The sequence below is a fragment of the Fukomys damarensis genome, unplaced genomic scaffold, assembly GCF_012274545.1.
Source record: "Fukomys damarensis isolate Sample0158 unplaced genomic scaffold, DMR_v1.0_HiC HiC_scaffold_39, whole genome shotgun sequence".
NCBI classification, from domain to species: Eukaryota; Metazoa; Chordata; class Mammalia; order Rodentia; family Bathyergidae; genus Fukomys; species Fukomys damarensis.
This window is the reverse complement of record NW_022900951.1, coordinates 45,545,633-45,551,784: the sequence shown is the minus strand read 5'-3', so window position 1 is coordinate 45,551,784 and position 6,152 is coordinate 45,545,633.

Genomic DNA, 6,152 nt, shown 5'->3' with positions numbered 1-6,152 from the left:
TGACTGAAGCGTTTTGCAACCCCATAAGAACTGCATTAAGATTTCAGTTTCTGTACGTCCTTCCCAACATTTGTTATTGCCTATCCTTTCTTTTCAGCCTTCCAGTGAGTGGAAAACAATATCTTAATGTGGTTTTGATTTGCATTTCCTGAGTGCTTAATGATACCACGCATCCTTTTGCTCATTCCCCATTGTATATTTTCTTCAGAGAAGTGTCTATTAAAATCATTTGCCTGGTTGGGGAGGTAGCTCTGTGGTAGCCTGCTTGCTTACAGCACATCAAACCCTGGATCCAATTTCCAATACCACAGGAAAAATCACTGGCCTGTTTTTATTTGGGCCGCTTGCCTTTTTTATTATGTAGTTATAAGTGTTCTTTGCATACTGTGGACAAAGTCCTATATATGATATACGATTTGCACATATTTTATCACATCCCATGGTCTGTCTTCCTTGTGCTTGATGGTGGGCTTTGAAGTTCAGAGTTTTTCATTTTAATGAAGTACAACCTAATTTGCTTTATTCTTTCACTTGGGATTTGGGTGCCACATCTAAGAAACTAATGCCTATTTCAAGATCCTGAAGTTTTACTCCAAACCTTTTTTCTAAGTCTTTTATAGTTTTTCCTCATAGACTTATGTATATCACGCATTTTGAGTCCATCTTGAGGCATAGTGAGAGGGCGAGCAACTTCATCTTTTACACATGTGTCTCCAGTTGTCTTCGCAGCATCCCTTAGAAGTATCGTTTCCCCTTTGAATTGCCTGCTGTGCTTGTCAAAAATCAACTAATTTTAACTGTAAAGATGTATTTCTGAGATTTGGACTTTAATTACATCCATGTATGCCTACATCCGTGCCAGCGGTGCAACATCTCGATTACTGTACATTTACGGTAAGTTTTGAAATTGAAAAGTGTGTGTGTTCTCTCTTTTTCAGATTGTTTTGATTTTTCTAGGTCCTTTGTGTATTCATGGGAATTTTAGGATAAGCTTCCCAATTTGGGCCAAAGAAAAGCCTTTTGGAATTTTTAATAAGAATGACACTGTATCGAAGATAAACTTAGGGAGTGTTTTGTTTGTTTGTTTGTTTGTTTGCCATGTAAGGTCTTCTCTCATCCATGCATAAGGATTGACGTTTATTCAGATCCACTTTAATTAATTTCAGCAATGTTTTGTAACTTTCAGTGTACGTGTACTACACTTTCTTTTTAAATATATTCATAATTGTTATTCCTTTAAATGCTATTATTAATGAAATTGTTTTTAAAATTAGTTTTTGTAGTATTCATTGCTAGTGTATAGAAACACTACTGTAATTTCACATTGCAACCTAGCTATAATCAGTGATTAGACCTGTTTCTTTTCTGGCTTCCATAGTGCATTCTACATACCTGATTATGTCACATGTGAATAAAGATAATTTTGCTGATTTCTTTCTAATATGGAGGTTTTTTTGTTTCTTTCTCTTGCCTAAATGCATTAGCTGGAAGTTGGAAAACAATGATAAATAGAAATGGTGAGAGTAGACTTTGTTGACGGCCAAAGATGAAAGTTTTCTGCCTTACACTCTTAAGATTGTTGGGCAGTGTAGGTTTTTGGTAAAATCCCTTTATCAAGTTTAGCACATGTCCTTATTTTCCTAGTTTTTTGTCTTTCTTTGCTTTAATCATGGAATGTTTTTTGACTGGTGAAACATTTTTTCTCCATCTATCAAAATAATATGAGTTAGTATAGCAGATTATATTAGTTGATTTTTGTAAGTTGAACCAATCTTACACTTCTGGAATACATCTCACATGATGTTTTTGTATAATCCGTGTGTGAGTGTGTGTGTCTGTGTTTGTTTATACCTGTTGCTAGGTTCAGTGCATGTATAATTCATGGGGGTTTTTGTGCCTCTGTCTATAAGGGATATTGACCTGTGATTTTAGTTTTTTCTTCAGATGCCTTATCTAATTTTGGAATTTGCATAAAGGTAAGATAAGATAATAGAATTTGTTAAGAATTGTTTCTCTTTTTTGGGGGGCAATCTTGTCAAACTCTGATGTGAAGTCATCTTTAAATATTTGGTGTATAAAGAATGAGAAATTAGATTCATTCATAGGAAAATGGATACATACATATTGAGGATGTACTCCCAAGTGAAATAAATAGGTCACAAGTGTGCAAATATCGAATAGTTTCTCTGGTGTGAAAAGCTATAATAGTACATAAGATCCTAATGAGATAGTGACAGTGTGAAATAGGAAGAAAAAGGCTAAAGGTATAGGGAAAGTGGGAAGGGTAGGGGAAAGGTAATAAGGGAAAAGAAAAAAATACGAGAAAGTGAAAAAAATTGAAATAAAGTGTTTGTAAATGGGGAGGGGAGGAGGGTGTGAAGGGAGGGCAGGGACCAGGAGAAAAAACGAGAACCAAGACCTGTCATGTAAAGGTACAAGATCCCAATATGAATGTAACTGTACTGTATACCTAAAATGTACCAATAAACTAAAAGAGAAAAAAATTTTGTTGAAATACACCAGTTATCACAGGCCTTTTTGTGGAATGTGTTTTCTGTTCATTCTTTGCCTGTTATAAAGTTACTCAGATTTTCTGTTCTTCTTGAGACAGTTTAAGCAGTTAGTATTTTTCTGGAGATTCGTCCATTTCAGCTAAATTATCCAATTTGTTGGTATGCAATTTTTCTTATTATTCCCCCAAATCTTTTTATTTGTTAGGTAGTATTTATATCTCATATTTCATTTCTGATTTTTGGAATTTGCATCTTCTCTTTATTTTAGTCTCACTAAATGTCTGTCAATTTTGCTGATCTTTTAAAATAGTCAACCTCTCATTTTGTTGATTTTTTGTATTTCTTTTTTTTTCCTCATTGAGTTTATTGGTACATTTTAGGTATACAGTACAGTTACATTCATTATTGGGATCTTGTACCTTTACATGACAGGTCTTGCTTCTCATTTTTTCCCCTTGTCCCTGCCCTCCCTTCACCCCTCCTTCCTCCCCCTTTACAAACACTTCTTTCTATCTCTTTTCCTGTATTTCACTGTAACGTTCCTTATTTCTTTCCTTCTGCATTTTTGTCTTAGTTTAGTCCTTCTTTTTTCCTGACATTAACATGAAAGTTATGATAATTGTTTCAGAACTTTCTTCTTTATTAATATAAGCATTTATAGTTACAGAATTGCTTCTAAGATCTGCTTCAGCCACATCTTGTAAAGTATGGGATTTTGTACTTTTATGTTTTCCCATCAAATGTTTTCTAATTTCCTTTAGAATGTCTTCTTTCACCAATTTGTTATTTAGGAATTGTTGTTTAATTTCCACACCCTTTTTAATTATCTGAATTGTATTTATTTCTAATTCATTTCACTATATTTGTAAAACTTAGTGTTTCCATTAGGGTTCATTGGGGGAACAGATGGAATATAGTATATATGATATGTAAAAAGATTTACAAAGTAGGTTTCCAAAGGCTGCCTGTGGAGTCAGGTGTGGAATAATACAAAGTGGCTCTCTGTGCACTGGACAGTCTGGGGATCCAGCTGAAAGCTGAAGGCCTGGAGCTCATTGCACAATTTGTTCCAAGTTCTTGTCAGAAAGCTATACGGCCAGCATTGCAAGACTGAAGAGTCTGGGCTGGAAGCCTGAATAAACTGGAGACCAACATCCCAAGGCAATGTTGAGGACTGGAACTCCACTAAAGAAGCAAAAATTCAGACTTCCTACTCTTTGCCCTTTTTAGTCCATCCAGGCTATAAGACCATTGGTTGGTGCTGCTCAATCCAGGGTGGCGTTTCCCTCTTCAGTTTGCAGCTTGTGAGTCAGTTATCGAGACATACCTAGAACTATGCTCCAATAATCCAGTAGATCATTCTTTTGTCTCTCATTGAGTTTATTGGTACATGCTAGGTATACAGTACAGTTACATTCATCATTGGGATCTTGTACCTTTACATGACAGGTCTTGGTTCTCATTTTTCCCCTTATCCCTGCCCTCCCTTCACCCACTCCCTCTCCCTATAAGCAGGTCCTTCTTAATCCCTCCAAGTTATCACAACAATGAACTATCACACCTACCTTTAATGATTTCAGTCTTTTCAATATTTATGGGACATGTTTAATGGCATAATGTGTTATCCGTCCTGAACCATGCGTACTCAAGGTAAATGTGTACTCTGCTGTTTTCAGGTGGAAAATTCTACAGATGTCTATTAGTTACAGTTTTATATACACTCACTTTTCTTAACATATTCTGTTTTCTTATTATTTTACTTAATACTCAAATATTATTGAAAATAACATGTTGAAATTTCTAAATCATTATTGTCGTTGAACTACTTTTCCCCTTGAATTCTTTTAGGTTTTGCTTTGTGTATTATATGGTATTATTGTTATCTGCATATATTTTTAATCATTATGTGTTCTATAGAGTGAACATTTTATCATAAAATGTTTTTCTCATCTGCATATAATTTTGTCTTGGAATATATTTTTACAGTTATTTTTGTATCAAAGAGTATTAGTAGAGTGACTCCAGGTCTTTTTTCATTATTGTTTGCATAGATGCGTTTTCCATCCTATTGATTTAAAGCTGTTATATCTCTAACTATAAAATGTGTCTTTTCTAGAAAGCACATATTTGGAGTAATTAAAATATAATCTGTCAATATCCTCCTTTCTTTTTGTTGAAGAAAATTTCATCTATATTCATAAAGAATATTGTTCTGTATAGTACACTTTTCTTGTGATATCCTTTTCAGACTAGTTTCTGGGCAATACTGGTCTCAAAGAATCATCTAAGTTAACTTGAGCAAATTATTACACTTTTCTGAATCTCAAAGATTAATAGAGATGTCGATGAGCTGAATTTGGCAGGTTTCTGTTCCCTAGGCTGTCTTCTATATGTGGTGGTGAGATGTGGGCACTTGCTAGGGCCAGAATGAAGAATGGCTATACAATGAGGGCCAGATGTCATTTTGCACACTTTCTACTATATTCTCCCTTTGTCTTCTTATATATCTTGTCTCCTTCCTCATTTACATCTACCATAATGAACTTAAAAGTGTTTGAGACAATTTTAGACTAAATTTCTCCCACACAGGATTTGATAAGTCCACAAGCTGATTTCTCTATAAAATTTTTCCAGAGAATGTGATTTGATTAAGAAACTATGTTACAGCTGGGCATGGTGGTACTCGCCTGTAATTCCAGCACTCGGGAGGCTGAGGCAGGAGAATCTCTGTGAGTTCGAGACCAGCCTGCGCTACATAGTGAGATCCAGGTCAGTCACAACTACATAGTGTGACCCTGTCTCAAAAAACAAAAAAAGAAAAAAAAAGAAACTATGTTATTTTGAAGGTTCACTTCTTTCCCCCACACAGAAAAAAAGCATGTTTTGTCCTTAAATTAAATAATAAAGTCCATGAATGCAAAGATCAAAACCTGAGAGAAGGAAGAAGGTAAACTGAGACTTCAGTAGTTTGGCAACCTCCAGAACTTAATAATGTTGAGGAGGCTTGGTAGAGATTTAGGGTCAGAGCTCATGGTTGAAGAATCACATGGCATACATAATGGATGATCAGGCTCCCTTATACTATAGAATCTCAATCTGCTTTGCAAAAGACCCAACACATGACATTATTTAATACAATAAAAGGTGTTTTAGAAGTTGAAGTACTTCCAAAAAGGCGAACTATAAATAGTCACTGGTATTAAAAATTTCAGAGTCTGGCCAGAGATATAGATATGGTATAAACATGCTAAACCATACTTATGATAGAGTTATGGGCAGTTACTTTACAGGAACAGATGGGGTTGACAAGTAACTTCCTGCAGGAGTCTATAATATTTGCATCAAATTTGTGGGATGAGTTATTGTTTCTCAGCCATCAAAGTCATGGGGTTGATATTCCAGAAAGAAGGAAGAATTTGTAAAGACTCAAAGGAACATATTTTGCAAATGTTTACTGAGAACTCAGTGTTCTCCAAATACTGTAATAATTTAGAAGATACAGAGAAAATTAACCTGGCCTCTGTGCAGATCACTAATGAATCCATATACCCTGAACTGGATAGGAAAATATATACAAAAACCATCTCATAGTTTTATTTTTTTCAGCTTTAATTGAGTTTATTGTACATTAGGGATACA